The sequence below is a fragment of the Chelonia mydas genome, chromosome 5 (assembly GCF_015237465.2).
Source record: "Chelonia mydas isolate rCheMyd1 chromosome 5, rCheMyd1.pri.v2, whole genome shotgun sequence".
Taxonomy (NCBI): Eukaryota; Metazoa; Chordata; order Testudines; family Cheloniidae; genus Chelonia; species Chelonia mydas.
The window spans coordinates 8506657-8523552 of record NC_051245.2 but is presented as its reverse complement, the minus strand read 5'-3'; positions in this window follow the sequence as shown (position 1 = coordinate 8523552).

Genomic DNA, 16896 nt, shown 5'->3' with positions numbered 1-16896 from the left:
ATTTTCTTGATACTGAAATTAGGTTTATTGGTCTGCAATAGCCAGGATCACCTTTGGGGCCTTTAAAAAATAAGCATTACATTAGCTCCCCTCCAGTCATCCGGTACAGAGGCTGGTTTAAGCGATAGGTTACATACCACAGCTAGTAGTTCTGCAATTTCATATCTGGACTTTCGAGTGAATTCCATCTGGCCTGGTGACTTACTACAGTTTAATTTACCAATTTGTTCCAAAATCTCCTCTACTGACACCTCAATCTGGGACAGTTCCTCAGCTTAGTCACCTAAAAACAATGGCTTAGGTGTGGAGATTTACCACATATCCTCTGCAGCCCAGACGAATGCAAAGATTTTAGTTAGCTTCTCCACAATAGACTTGTCTACCGTGAGTGCTCCTTCAGTACCTCGATCATCCAGTGGCCCATTGACTGTTTGATAGGCTTTCTGCTTCTGATGTATTTATTTATTTGCTGTTGGTTTTTATGTCCTTAGCTAGCAGGCTTTCTAGTTCGTTCTTGTCCTTCCTTATTCTACTTCTACACTTGACTTGCCAAAGTTTATGCTCCTTTCTATTTTTCCCACTAGGATTTATCCTTTAAAATTGGAAGTTGCCTTTTTGCCTCTACCCACCTTTTTGCCTCTTCCACCTTGCTATTTAGCCATGGTGGCATTTTTCTGGTTCTCTTACTGTTTTTGTTTTGGTTTGTTTTTTTGATGTGGAGTACACATTTAGTTTAAGCCTCTATTGTAGTATTTTTAACTAGTCTCCATGCAGTTTACAGGCGTTTTACCCTTGCGACTGTTCCTTTTAACTTCCATTTAACTATCTCCTTTGTTTTGTGTAATCCCCCTTCTTGAAGTTAAATGCTACTGTGGTGGATTTGATTGGCATGTTTCCTCCTACAGGGATGTTAAATGGTCCAAGGATGGTCAATATTACCAAGTGGTTCAGCTATATTCACCTCTTGGACCAGATCCACTTGGGAATAAATCAAGAATTGTGTCAGAAACCATGATGGGGATGGATGATGTCAGAAACCAGGACTAGTGGTTGGAGACATGGCAGTCGTGTCTAATGATTGGAAGTAGGGGTCAGAGCCGGAATCAGGTGTCCAGACCAAGATTGGAACAAGGCTGGGGTGAGAGCAAGGCTGGAACAGGACTAGGAACAGGGCTGGAGTGAGAGCATGGCTGGGGAAGGCTAAGGCTTGGGGAGTCTGTTGCCACTGTCACGCAGGAGAGAGTTCCAAGCCCTGGAGTGATGCTGAGCAGACTGAGCTATTGTTCCTCCTGTAGGGCTTATACACCTGCCGTGGGAATCTCCAGACCAGTTCCTGGCTTGTGGATCGACTAGAGCCTAACACAGGAGTGACTCATCATCTTACAAATTGCCTCTCCCCTTGTGGGTTCCAGGACTAGCTGCCCCAAGAAGCAGTCATTAATGGTATCTAGAAATTTTATCTCTGCATCCCTTGCTGAGGTGACATACACCCAATTCATATGAGGATTGTTGAAATCCTCATTACTTCTTTTTCTGCTGTTATAGCCCCTCTAATGTCCCTGAGCATTTCACAATCACCATCTTGGTTAGGTGGTCAGTAATATATTCCTACTGTTATATTCTTATTCAAACATGGAATTTCTATCCATAGAGATTCTATGATACAGTTTGATTCATTAAAGATTTTTACTGTATTTGATTCTATGCTTTCTTTCACATATAGTGCCACTCCTCCATCAGCATGATCTACTCTGTCAGTCCTATATATTTTGTACCCTGGTATTACCATGCCCCATTAATTATCATTTTCCACCATGTTTCTGTGATGTCTATTATATCAATAACCTTATTCAATGCTAGGCACTCTAGATCACCCAACTTAGTATTTAGACTTCTAGCATTTGTATATAAGCACTTGTACATTCTGTCACTATTCAGTTATTATATTTAAATGGGACTTTTACATTTGACTGTTCCTCACTAGCTCCTACCTGTACTTTACCAACTTCTTTCCTATCCTCTTTACTAAGATATAGAGTTTCCCCTTTAATAAATTTATCCCTAAGTGATGTTTCTGCCCAAACCATGTGCTCTTCCATACCTGTAGGCCTTCCCCTAGCCCTTAGTTTTAAAAAATCCTCTACACCCCTTTTAATTGTACATGCCAGGAATCTGGTTCCATTTTGGTTCAGGTGGAGCCCAACCTTCCTCTTTAGTCTCTTCCTTTCCCAAAAAGTTCCCCAGTTCCTAATAAACCTAAAACCCTCTTCCCTACACCCTTGCCTCATTCATGCATTGAGATCCTGCAGTTCTGCCTGTCTTTCTGGACCTGTGTATGGAACTGGAACAATTTCAGAGAATGCTACCATGGAAGTCCTGGTCTTTAATTTCTTACCTAGCAGCCAAAATTTGGACCTCTCTACTATCTTTCCTTATGTCATTGGTACCCACATGTATCCCCAGCATTGCATAGAAGAATATCTAGATGTCTCATGGGAGCCACAGACTTCACACCCTGCAGGCAATTCACCATGCAGTTCTTCTGGTCATCACAAATCCACCTATCTACATTTCTAAAAAAACCCAAACCCTCATTACCTGGTTCTTCCTATTAACTAGCATACCCTCTCCAGGAGAGATATCCTCAGTGAGAGAGAATACCATGATTTTCCTCTGCTCCAGCTTGGTGTTCTCTTTCCCCAAGGCTTTCATCCTCCTCAACAGCACAGAGGCTGTCAGACTGGGCATGGGACCTCTCTAATGTGTCCCTGAAAGTCACATTTATGTACACCTCCATCTCCCTTAGCTCCTCCAGCTTAGCCATTCTGGCCTCAAGAGCCAGTACTCTTGAGGGCCATGACCTGCTTGCACCATTTGCACACGTACACCACCTGGCCATAATACATGCTGCATTCAGTGGGATATACTGGATAGCCCCCATTCTGCTGCTGGTCTTCTGCCTGCATTATTTTTACTCTTGAAGGGGAGTTTTGTTTGTATGATTATTTTTTTGTTTTTGTTTTGGGGAGGGAGCTATTGGCCTAAGTTTAGTGTGTTTGTTAGGTGAATCTGCCTCTCGCACTCCCTTTCTAACCTCCTTTGCAAAAACTCACCTGTTTGCTAGCTCCTCTGGTTGGTTAGGACCTGCCTTTTAAACCCCTGTTCTCCCCAAAATAGCCCCACCTCCTCGTCAAGTGATCCTTAAGGGGTTAGGGATCCAAAAATAGACTCATAGACTTTATAGTCAGAAGGGACCATCAGATTATCTAGTCTGCACATTGCAGGCCACAAAACCTCACCCACCCACTCCTGTAATAGACCCCTAACGTCTGGCTGAGTTACTAATGTCTTCAAATCAATTAAAGACTGCAAGTTACAGAGAATCCACCATTTACACTATTTAAACCTGCAAGTGACCTGCAGAGGAAAGCAAAAAAAAAAAAAAATAACCCTCAAAAACAGAGTCTCTGCCAATCTGAGCTGGAGGAAAATACCTTTCAGACCCCAAATATCAAACAAAAGGCTAGAGCTTCATTAATAAGCTCTCAGCCTGACCTAGTAGGCTGTTTGGTTCAGCACACAGCCCCGCCGTCCCCCCCCCACCAAAAAACTGATCACACTATAATCTTCCATCAAGCAAGCACACAACAAACAGACAAACAAAGAGACAAACTCACCCCCAAGGGTCACATAAATCTCTTCTCCCTTACCTGAAGAACTCCCTTATAAAACCTCTGTTCGATCCTCCTGTTTGATAGCTCCTCTGGTAGCTTTGGAGCTGGCTTTTAAAATCCCTGTTAGCCCCACTCCCTGGTCAAGGGATCAAATGACATGGAGCCAGAGGGAAACTCAAGTCTTGATAATAGATTTCGGACCTACAACTTCTTCCAGTGGCTTTGCAATTCCCAACAAACACATCCTCCATCTTGAAGGAAGCCATGGGAATTAATGACAATCATCATAAGCGGGCAGAGGACACAGCAGGAGCCTGCAAAAATAAATCAGCTGCATTACTAAGCTGTCAGACTTGTTTCTGTCTCAATTGACCGTAGCAGCTACCAAATTCTGAATTTCAATTAGAGAAAAAACAATGAAGGAAAGAAAGAAAAAGTATATGAAACGTTAGGAGATTTCAACCAATAACCAACTTTTACTCTATTAACATGTTTAACATGAGGGAACTTTACCACCTGCACATTTAATAAAGTGTTTTATTTGTTTGTTTTTAATAAAACGATAACAATAAGGACATCTATAATGTTTCTGAAGAAGGGAGAATGAAAGATCTTGAGGATGATCAAGTTCCCCATTTCTCCTGTGGCCTGGGTATGTGGTAGTAGGCACTAGGCAAATGTTTCAATCTTCCCACTCATTAACTTATGAGACTCTTTAAAGACTGTGCCAAATGTATGCTGGGCTCATAATGAAGACAAATGTCCACTTGGAGCTGAGAGCAGACCATGGAATTCATTTCACTCTGGAACTTTTATCGCTATCTAATTAGAGTGACATTTGGTCAGTCTCGTTAGATCTGGATTCAAACCAGGGACTCAGTGGTAAAAGTCCAATAAATCTTCTCTTGTAAAGCTGATAGTTATTTTTTAATCGCTGCACTTTTCCCCCCTGTCACTGGGTCTTGTTTTATTATTACTAATATCTTACTCTGTATTACCCTAGAAATGCATTCTCCAACTCTGCTGCATTCTCTGTATTCTTTTGGTTCAACTACTTTGGATTCCATTCATAACGTCAGTGATTTGTGAGTCTTATTTCTGGACAGTACTTAGGCTGGAGATCGCCAAAGGAAAAACTCAGTGTTGCAAGGAAGTGATGGTGATGATGCAGTAGGCGGCATTCTTCCCTCTGAGTTAAATATTCTAGAGAATTTGCTAGGATGCCCTCTACTGGTTGGAACTAGAAGTGCTTAATAGCTTTTTACTACCTAACAGCTACTAGATCAGGGGTGGCCAGCCTGGGGCTCTGGAGCCACATGCGGCTCTTCAGAAGTTAATACGCGGCTCCTTGTATAGGCACCACCTCCGGGGCTGGAGCTACAGGTGCCAACTTTCCAGTGTGCTGGGGGGTGTTCACTGCTCAACCCCTGGCTCTGCCACAAGCCCTGCCCCCACCACCCCTTCCCGCCCCCTCCCCTAAGCCTGCCATGCCCTCGCTCCTCCTCCTTGGAGCCTCCTGCATGCCATGAAACAGCTTATCAGGAGGTGCAGGAAGGGAGTGGGCGGCACTGATTGGTGGGGCTGTGGGGGGGGGGGGCGGGTCCTATGGGGGGCTGCTGGGAGTGGGGGAGTATGGGGGGCTGCTGACATATTACTGTGGCTCTTTAGCAATGTACATTGGTAAATTCTGGCTCCTTCTCAGGCTCAGGTTGGCCACTCCGTACTGGATCCTAACTCAGCAACGTTCTGAAGAATGTGCCTGATTCTACGGCCCACCTGACATCACCTTTTCCTATGCTTGACTTCAGTGGGACTATGCTCTTGCTTTAGGTTAGGTCTATGCTTAAGTACATTGCTGAATTGGGTTCTCAGTGATTATTCTTTAGTTTACGTGGTAGTGGCATGTGCTCTTGGGGCTTGATCCTACATCCACAGAAGTCAGTGGCAAAGATTCTGTTGACTTCCGTGGGGCAAACTCAGACCACTGGAGCAGCAGGATCTGTTTCCTATCTAACTGTTGTTCTGATAATCAGGCCCTTCTAAGATTGGCATCAAAAATGGAGGCACCCCAAATCACTAGCTGCTAAATCTAGGATCAAACTCAACTGGTAATTAATTCACTGATTCTCTTTAAAGGTGCATTTTCTAAGGTCCTTGTTCTCCATTTCAGAACTGGAAAAGTGATTCCACAGCCCTTGAGCTTCTCCAGGTCTGAAGCATCTCCTCTGAGAGAGATGTACTATAGTAGTGCTATGGCTGTAGCCTAAGAAAGGTACTGAATACAAAGATCTACAGGTTTAGCACAGAACAAGAAATGGGGTGGAGAGTGAATGTGTAGCCAGGCAAGGTACTAACAAACTTCAGCAGCTCTTCATTTTTTAAAGTGGAAACCTGTTTTCCAAGCTGCTGCTGCACCCTCAGTAGCTCTCCCTCAGCCTCTTCAACTCCTCCCCTCTCCTTCCTGTTTCGCGTCCTTCTCAGACTCCCAAAGCCAATGCTCCCAATTCTATTAATTACAAGCAACATCTTTAAACACCACATTCTCTCCTCTCTTAAGAAACTCTCCCAATTACAATAAACATTGTTATTCTAACCACAGGAACAAATAGGAAACAAGACATGATACTGTTGACAGAAATATTACACTAAAAACACTATAAATACTACATAACATAGTCTCTAGTCCAGTCAGGTGGTTGTCTGTGTCTCACAGACTGTCTCTCAAGCCCCTGTTCCAGTGCAATGTCTTGTTGTGTTGACACTACGGTGAAGTCATCCAATGCAGACTGGGTGTTGGCATAATCTCCTCTTGGTGCATAGGCAGGTGCAAGACAAGAAGCATTCCATTCCCGCCCATCAGAAAGTCAAAAGGTGTAAGGTCCCTTCTTCTCTATGATTTTAAGAGGAGCTGTGAATTTATGGTTCCCTTTGCGTAAAATTCCAGGTTTTTGTATTCTAACGAAGGAACCACACTCAGACTTTGATTCCTTAGCACCCTGCCACTTGTCTGTGAAAGCCTTAGACTTTGCTTGGTTCCATTCAACTGTTTTTTCACATCATCCTCGGTTGGGGCCAAAGGTCGTGCCTTTCACAATCCAGCAATGTTCAGTTTAGTATTCATCCGTTTCCCATGCAGTAACTCTGCGGGTGATCTTTGCATTGTGGCATGTTGTGAATCCCAGTATGCTTGCAAGAAATCATTAGTGAAGGTTATCCACAATCGCCCTTCCAGTTTAGCCGTTTGCAAACTCTCTTTCAAACTTCTGTTAAACCGTTCGATTTCCCCATTGGCTTGAGGGTAGTATAGAGATGACCTTCTGTGTAAAATGTTCATCTCTGCTAGAAAAGTTTCAAACTCCAGGGAAGCAAATTGACTACCATTATCTGAAACCAGTTCTTTGGGGTTACCTTCCCTGCTAAAAACTGAGGAGAGGAACTTAATTACTGTAGCAGAAGAGATTTGCGATGTAAACGCTACCTCAGGCCATTTACTGAAATAGTCTATTAAGGTGATGGCATAATGGCAGTCACTTGGAGCAGTATCAAAGTGTCCTACGATGTCAATTGCCACTTTTCCCCATGCAGATTCAGGAAGAGGAACAGGCTGCAATGGAGGGATACATGTCACTGCTGTCTTATCATGCATTTGGCAAGTGATACAGGATTTTATGAGTGCTTCAGTTTGAGAGTCCTTCCCTGGCCGCCAATACAGATCCCGTAGTTGTTGTTTGGTTCTGACAATTCCTTGATGAGTATCATGTGCCAGGTATATGAGTTTTGACTGTAATTCTTCTCACACAAGTAGCCAGTGTGTATCTAGTAGCACACAGCCATCGAGCAAAGAAAGTTCATCCCAAACTCTAAAATAAGGCAGCAAAACTGGGTCAAGGTTTTTAGGGTGACTGGGCCATCTCTTTGTCAGAAATTCCCATGTTTTTTGTTGAATTGGACACGCTGAACAAGCAGCTTGAAATTGTTCTCTTGTAATTGCAGTAAGAGTGCTTGTAATAAGCACAACGACTACTACATCCTCATCCTCTGGTGGACCATCTGGTGAAGGCAAAGGCAGGTGAGAAAGGCAATCAGCTACCACATTTTGGTTTCCAGGCTTATATTCCAGTTCATAACTGAAAGAGAGTAGTCTTGCAGACCATCGAGCAATACGGTATCCTGCTCTTCCCAGTCCTTTCATGGTTAGCAATGTCGTCAAAGGGCTGTGGTCTGTGCGCAAGTTGAACGTGCAGCCCCACAGGTAAGTTCTCCATTTTTCAGTAGCCCAGACACAAGCAAGTGCTTTTTTTTCAACTGTAGAATATTTTTTCTCAGCATTACTTAGTGTCCTTGAAGCAAATGCAACAGTCCTCTCTGTGTTGTCCTCATGCAGTTGTGTGAGAACAGCCCCAAGTCCATAACCAGAAGCATCAGTAGTTACAATTGTGGGCAATGCAGGGCTGAATAGTGCAAGTACTGGACTATGTACAATTAGTCTTTCACCATTTCGAAACTAGCTTGTGCATCCGATGTCCACACTAAGGTTGAACTTCCCCGTAGTAATTTTCGTAATGGTTCAATGACAGACGCATAACTGGGAGTGAATTTTGCATACCAGGAGGTAAGACCCAAGAAGGAACGTAAGGTTTGCAAATGTGTTGGAGGAGGAGCATTTGAAATTGCCAGGATATGAGCCGGATCAGGTTTTAGTTCAGCCTGTGAAATTGTATGCCACAGAAAGGAGAGTTCAGTTTGTCTAAATTTGCATTTGGACCTATTGAGCTTGATGCCTGCTTTGCTGATGCAGTATAGTACAGACTGCAGGTTATTTTCATGCTCCTCTGAAGTATTTCCAAACATGATAATATCATCCAAATAGCACTGAACTCCATGTTAATTCTTCAAAATCAATTGCATAATTTTTTGGAAGGCACTTGGGGCTGATGCAAGACTGATATGGAACACGTTTAAAATGGAATAGTCTCTCGTGTGTGTGTGTGTGTGAATGGAAGAATATGCTGATTTGAATACTTAAATTGTACTCTCAATAAATGTGGCATATTGCCTTATCCCCTTTAAAAAGATTCTGTGTGCTTCTTATAAGCATAACAAGTGTCTTTCGTAGATTTTAGCCAGCAGAAAGGGGCATAGTCCTCTGTTGCCCATTTCACAGTCAGTGCCTCCTTCTTGATCATTGAGTTTTTGTCTCTCACGGGAATAACTTCCTACTCAAATTCAGTACCAGAAGTTCCTCACCTTCTATCTCTTGGGACAACACAGCCCCAAGTCCCACTTCTGAGGCAACTGTCTGGAGGATAAATGGTTTTAAAAAATCAGGGTGAAAGAGAACTGGCCCCTGAGTTAGCCAGTCCTTCAAAGTCTGGAAGGCTTTATCACACACCTCTGTCCATTGCACCTTCCTGAGTTGAGTGTTTTTTATGAGGCCCATAAGACCTTTGTAGTGAAGACAGGCACAAAATGCTTGCAATAGCCAGCCAGCCACATCTGTTTCTTGGTTGAAGGGGCTGGAACAAACAAGAAGAACTAAAAATACTAATGAATAATTAAAAATATGACATAACTGGCATCACAGACTTAACGGGATAATTCACATGACAGGAATATTGGTGTAGAAGGGCACAACATGTTCAGGAAGTGTAAAAAAGGAGGAAGTGTTGCCTTCGGTATCAAAGAGGTATACATCGGTGCTGGGAGGTAGACCTGTAGAAAACCTCTGGGTAAGAATAAAAGGGGTGAAAACCAGAGGTGCTGTCATGGTACGTATCAACTATAGACAACATAACCAGGAAGAAGAGGTGGATGATGCTTACATTTAAACAACTAACAACATCATCCAAAGCACAGGACTTTGTGGTGATGGGGGGTCTTTAACTACCCAGACATCTGCTGGGAAAATAATACAGCAGGGCACAGAGTATCCAGCAAGGTCTTGTAATGCCTTGGAGACAACTTTTTGTTACAGAAGGTGGAGAAAGCAACAATGTGAGAGGCTGTTCTAGATATCATTCTAAAATATAGGGCAGAACTGCTTAAAAATTTGCAGATGGAAGGAAGCTTGTGTGAAAGTGATCATGAAATGATAGAGTTCATGATTCTAAGGAATGGTAGAAGGGAACACAGCAGAAGTAAAACAATGGACTTCAAGAATGCAGACTTTCGCAAACTCAGAGAAATGGTAGATAAGGTCCTTTGGGAAGTAAGTCTATGGAGAAAAAGAGTTCAGGATAGCTGGTGGTGTTTTAAAGAGACATTATTAAGGGCAAAAGAGCAAACTATTCCAATGTGTTGGAAAGATAGGAAGTGTGGTAAGAGACCAACCTGGCTTAACTAGAAGATTTTCAATTACCTGAAACTCAAAAAAGAGTCATGCAAAAAGTGGAAACTAGGTCAAATTATGAAGGGTTATATATACACAAGCATGTAGGGACAAAATTAGAAGGCCAAGGCACAAAACAAGATTAAACTAGGTAGGCACATAAAGCGTAACATGAAAAAAAAATTACACGTACATTAGAAACAAGAGGAAGACCAAGGACAGAGTACTCAATGAGGAGGGAAAGACAATAACAGAAAATGCAGCAATGGCTAAAGTGTTAGATGCCTTTTTTGTTTCAGTTTTCACCCAAAAGTTTAGCAGTAATCAGATAACTTAGTGGACATCAGTGCAAATGGGGCAGGATCTGAGGTTAAAATAGGAAAAGAACAAGTCGAGAATTACTTAGACAAGGTAGATGTCTTCAAGGGCCTGCTAAAAAAATCTTAGAATACTTAAGGAACTGGCTGAAGGGATCTCCAAGCCATTAGTGATTATCTTTGAGAACTCCTGGGGAATGGGAGAGATCCCAGAGTTCTGGAAAAGAGCAAATATAGTACCTATCTATAAAAAAGGGAATAAGAACAACTCAGGGAATTATACAGTCATAGAATTATCGTCAGCTTAATGTCAGTAACCAGAAAGATAATAGAGCAAATAATCAAACAATCAATTTGTAAGAAACTAAAAGATAATAAGGAGATAAGTGATAGTCATCATGAATTTGCCAAGAACAAATCATGTCAAACCAATCTAATATCCTTCTTTGACAAAATAACATCTCCCCAGGTGGATGGGGCAAATCAGTAGGTGTGATATAGCTCAACTTTAGTAAAGCTTTTGATACTGTCTCACATGATCTTCTCATAAACCAGCTAGGGAAATACAGCTTAGACATACCTACTATAAGGTGGGTGCACATCTGGTTGAAAAAACATACTTGGAAAGTATTTATCAATGGTTTACAGTCAAGCTGGAATGGCATATCAAGTGGGGTCCCGCAGGGATCTGTCTGGGGTCTAGTTTTATTCAATGTCTTCATAAATGATTTGGATAATAGCAGATAGAGTGAACTTATAAAGTTTGCAGATGCTACCAAGCTAGGAGGGGTTGCAAGTGCTCTGGAGGACAGGGTTAGAATTCACAATGATCTTGATGAACTGGAGAAATGGTATCAAATACATAGGATAAAATTCAATACAGATAAATGCAAAGTACTCTACTTAGGAAGGAACAATCAATTGTATGAATACAAAATGGAAAATGACTGCCTAGGAAGGAATACAACAGAAAAGGAACTAGGGGTTATAGTGGATCACAAACTAAATATGAATCAACAATGTAATACCAGTGCAAAAAAAGTGAATATCATTCTGGGATCAGGGCTGGCTCCAGGTGCCAGTGTTCCAAGCAGGTGCTTGGGGCGGCAGTCAGAAAGGGGTGGCAGAGTTTCCACTGCAGTGACAATTCGGCGGCAGCTTCTCTCTCCCCTGCTGTCCGCGGTGGCAATTTGGCGGTGACAGGTTTTTTTGCTTGGGGCGGCAAAAATGGTAGAGCCAGCCCTGTCTGGGATGTATTAGAAGGTGTGTTGTAAGCAAAACATGGGAAGTAATTCTTCCACTCCTTTCAGCACTGATAAGGCCTCAGCTGGAGTATTTCAGTTCTGGGTACCACATTTCGGGAAAGAATGGACAAATTAGGGAAAGTCCAGAGGAGAGCAACACAAATGATTAATGTTCTAGAAAACATGAAATATGAAGAAAGATTGAAAAAAATGGATTTGTTTAGTCTAGTGAAGAGAAGATGGGGAGGGGGGGAACCTAATAATGGTCTTCAAGCATGTAAAAGGTTGCTATAAAGGGGACCGAGGATGATAAATTGTTCTCCTTATCCACTGAGGGCAGCACAAGTAATGGGCTTAAATTTCTGCAAGGGAAATTTGGTTTAGGCATTAGGAAAATCTTTCTAACTGTCAGGGTAGTTAAGCATTGGAACAAATTACCTAGGGAAGTTATGGAATCTGTCATAGGAGGTTTTTAAGAGCAGGTTAGAAAAATACCTGTTAGGGATCGTCTAGATAATTCTTAGTCTTGCCTCAGTACAGGAGACCGGACTAGATGACCTATCAAGGCCCATTCTGGTCCTACATTTCTATGATTCTCTGGCAATGGGGCAACGTAAGTAGCACATACATAGGTTCTTGTCTTTTACATTTAGCTTCTGCATTACTTGAGACAAGACACTAACATTTCTTTGCTTCAGTTTCCTTACCTGTAAAATGGTTAAAATAAAACTCACCCAATTCACAGGAAAATTATGTGACCTAATTAACAATTATATGTAAAGAAATCTGAGAACTTCAAATGTAAGAGCAAAACTGCTATGTACAGAAATTATTAACATTTCTGGGTAATGTTTAAATGAAAAGGAAATCTCTGTAGGGACTACTCGATAGCCACTCTCTATCTGACTTTAATTGATATTGAGAAATCCTCTGCAGTGCTCTTCACAAAATTCCAACTGGGAAAGAAAAAACGTCCTGACCTGACAAATAAGTACGATGCCAAGTTTTGAAGCATTGCTCTTCATCCAACCACAGACAAATTTCTTCAAGCCAATTTCATCACAATAATTAGCAGAACTAGTTGGATACGGGGGGCAGAGGGGGATGGGAAACACCCTAAAAGGAGTGCTTTCAAATGTTCATTCAAATAGTCACTCTGACTGACAATTCAGTGTGTAGTTTCTTCTTTTGTTTCCATTTTATTTGCTTTTGTGCATATGGATTTTGATAATACTTATGTTTAAATAATGTAATGTTTAATATTCATTATAGAAATAGCTACAGGCCTAAGCCAAAGCCCTTTGAAGTCAATGGGAGCCTTCCCATTGATGTCAGTGGATTTCTGATCAGCCTCCATATTCCCATGCAAGCAGATAATTCATTATTTGTTATTCCCATTTCAATATTCATTAGGTGTCATTCATTATGTTATTCTACTCAAATCAGGCCACAGAAACCATTCCATCTCACTCAGATGACCAGTCATCTCACTATGAATAACAAACTCTGAGGAGCAAGTAGTTGAAATTTGAACACCCCAATGGCTGAAAGGGATTCAACGAGGACCAGTCAAACTTTTTCAAACAAATACAGTTTTTCCACTGGAAAATAGCCTTTTCTCAAAAATGAAAAATTGAATGAAAAACTTGATTTTTTCATAAATTTACTTTTTTTTTCAAACTTGTTCAGAGCCTTTTTCTATTGATTGATTGGTTGGTTTTTAGTATCAAATTTTGTCTGAAAAACTTTGCCAAAACTGTTTTGCAACCTTTTTCATTTACTAAAAACCCAGTGGAGGCCTGTAACAATTTACCTCTCAGCTGGAGGAAATAAATGAAAAAGTGTTGATCACTCTTTCAATAGTGTCTTTTTATAGATACAAATTTAGATAAAACTGTTTAAAAGGTCATTACATTTTTAAAGAAAAATGGGCCCATTTTTAACCTTGCTAAACAGAAACAATTTCAAACGTTTGATCAATTCTGTGATTAAAAAATCATTCAGTTCTTATACAGATGACTACAATTTATTATTTGTTTTATCGTACCACCCAAAGTACTCAGTTGGGATGAAGGCCCATATTGCTAGGCACAGTACATGCACATACTGAGTTACAGTCCTTGCCCTCAAGAGTTTACATTCTAATGTAAGACAGGACAGCAACCAGGTTTAACAAGCAAATAAAGGGAACGTCAGAGGGTAACAGCAGTAACATGTTAGTGCCATGCACAATGCTCAAGTCATGTGTATGGCTTTCAAAAAAAACCCATATAAATAAAGTCTCTACCACCAACCAGTTTAGTGAATATTTATGTGTTACAAATACATTTGCTGATATCAGAAACAGTTCATGAAAAATTTGCACACAGGGAAAAAAGGGCTAAATTCCTTGGATAATTTATTTGCAATGAATAATTTGACTGGGTCTACTAATTAGCCATTTTTCTTAAGATCTAAAAGATTTAAATAACCTTTTTTATTACTGGGATGGGCTATATTAACAACATTTGTATAATAATCTTGCCCATATTTCTCTATACATTCAGATCTTAGAGACATTTAAATAATGTTTTCCATGTTTTCCTTTGGTCTAGCAAAAATTCTCATATGTAATGGGCCATAATGATTAATTCACACCATCAGGGTGTATTAGCTTTCCCTAAGATGAGCTTGTAGGAAGGAGGAGCTTGTAGTTAAGGCACTGGACAGAGATTCAGGAGATTGAAGTTCAGTTCTTGACTGCTATGGACTTTTTTTTGTGATTTTAATCAGGTCACTTAATTTCTGAGCACCTCAATTCCCCCTCTGTTATATGGGGATAACAACAATATTTCCTGTGTCTGTATTCTCTGTTTAGAATGTAAACTTCTGAGGCAAGGACAGTCTCCTAGCATAAATATGTACCAGATATAATAGCAGGGCACCCTGATGTTGGCTGGGGCTCCAAGGTGCTATTGTAATACAAATGAATAGTAATAATTGTTTGGCAGTTGAACTCCGCTTAATCTGCTATTGGTTACATAGTCATCCTACGTCACCAGTATGGGAAGTTCACAGGCTTGGCTTGCATGAACAAGCTACTCCTGGACACTTCACATACAAAAACTAAAGCTGTTCTACACTATGAAGTTAGGTCAATATAAATCAGATTGCATCGACCTACCTGTGCATGTGTCTACACTCAAATTTGTCTCCAGCTGATGTAAGCACCCCATTACGGCAATGCGGTAAAACCACTTCCCCAAACAGTGCTGAGCCAGTCAACCAACTCAGGTCTCCACAGTGTAGACACAGTGTGACCTATGTAGACACTTGTTTATAAGGATCAATCAGAGCTCAAAGCCACACACCATCTGTGCACAGATGTTCCAGTGACCTTAGGAAGGTTTGCCGGTTCCGGTCATTATCGATCTGGAATAAAAATTGCAGGAAATGTGATGCCCTGCTTTGACTTTTGTGCTCATAGATAACTGTACTTTGGGCCTGATCCCTTGGAGTCAATGGAAAGGCTCACATTTGACATGAGTGGTGAATGATCAGTTCCTCCAACAATTGTGCCAAAGATTTAATTCAGCCTTTGCAGAAAGAACATCACAGTTTTCCCACAACAGGCCTGCTCTTTGCAAAATCTACAGTTAGGGGGCAAGCACCAGCTTATTTAATCGTTATCTTCAAATTCAGTTCACTGTGATAAATCATTTAAGAATAACACAGCTTGCACAGACAGAGGATGTGGAAAAAGTGACAGAGGATGTGGAAAAAGCTAATGTACTCGATGCTTTTTTTGCCTCTGTCTTCACGAACAAGGTCAGCTCCCAGACTGCTGCACTGGGCAGCACAGCATGGGGAGGAGATGACCAGCCCTCTGTGAAGAAAGAAGTGGTTCGGGACTATTTAGAAAAACTGGATGAGCACAAGTCCACGAGACCGGATGTGCTGCATCCGAGAGTGCTAAAGGAGTTGGTGGATGTGATTGAAGAGCCATTGGCCATTATCTTTGAAAACTCCTGGCGATCGGGGGAGGTCCCAGATGACTCGAAAAAGGCTAATGGAGTGCCCATCTTTAAAAAAGGGAAGAAGGAGGATCCTGGGAACTACAGGCCAGTCAGCTTCACCTCAGTCCCTGGAAAAATCATGGAGCAGGTCCTCAAGGAATCAATTCTGAAGCACTTAGAGGAGAGGAAAGTGATCAGGAACAGTCAGCATGGATTCACCAAGGGCAAGTCATGCCTGACTAATCTAATTGCCTTCTATGATAAGATAACTGGCTCTGCGGATGAGGGGAAAGCAGTGGATGTGTTGTTCCTTGACTTTAGCAAAGCTTTTGACAAGGTCTCCCACAGTATTCTTGCCAGCAAGTTAAAGAAGTATGGGCTGGATGAATGGACTATAACGTGGATAGAAAGCTGGCTAGATTTTCGGGCTCAACCAGTAGTGATCAATGTCTCCATGTCTAGTTGGCAGCCGGTATCAAGTGGAGTGCCCCAAGGGTCAGTCCTGGGGCCGGTTTTGTTCAATATCTTCATTACTTATCTGGAGGATGGCGTGGATTGCACCCTCAGCAAGTTTGCAGATGACACTAAACTGGGAAGAGAAGTAGATACGCTGGAGGGTAGGGATAGGATACAGAGGGCCCTAGACAAATTAGAGGATTGGGCCAAAAGAAATCTGATGAGGTTCAACAAGGACAAGTGCAGAGTCCTGCACTTAGGATGGAAGAATCCCATGCACCGCTACAGACTAGGGACCAAATGGCTAGGCAGCAGTTCTGCAGAAAAGGACCTAGGGGTTACAGTGGACAAGAACCCGGATATGAGTCAACAGTGTGCCCTTGTTGCCAAGAAGACCAATGGCATTTTGGGATGTATAAGAAGGGGCATTGCCAGCAGATCGAGGGACATGATCGTTCCTCTCTATTTGACGTTAGTGAGGCCGCATCTGGAGTACTGTGTCCAGTTTTGGGCCCCACACTACAAGAAGGATGTGGAAAAAAATGAGAACATCCAGCAGAGGGCAACAAAAATGATTAGGGGACTGGAACACATGACTTATGAGGAGAGGCTGAGGGAACTGGGATTGTTTAGTCTGTGGAAGAGAAGAATGAGGGGGGATTGGTAGCTGCTTTCAACTACCTGAAAGGGGGTTCCAAAGAGGATGGATCTAGACTGTTCTCAGTGGTAGCAGATGACAGAAAGAGGAGTAATGGTCTCAAGTTGCAGTGGGGGAGGTTTAGGTTGGATATTAGGAAAATCTTTTTCACTAGGAGGGTGGTGAAACACTGGAATGTGTTACCTGGGGAGGTGGTGGAATCTCCATTCTTAGAAGTTTTTAAG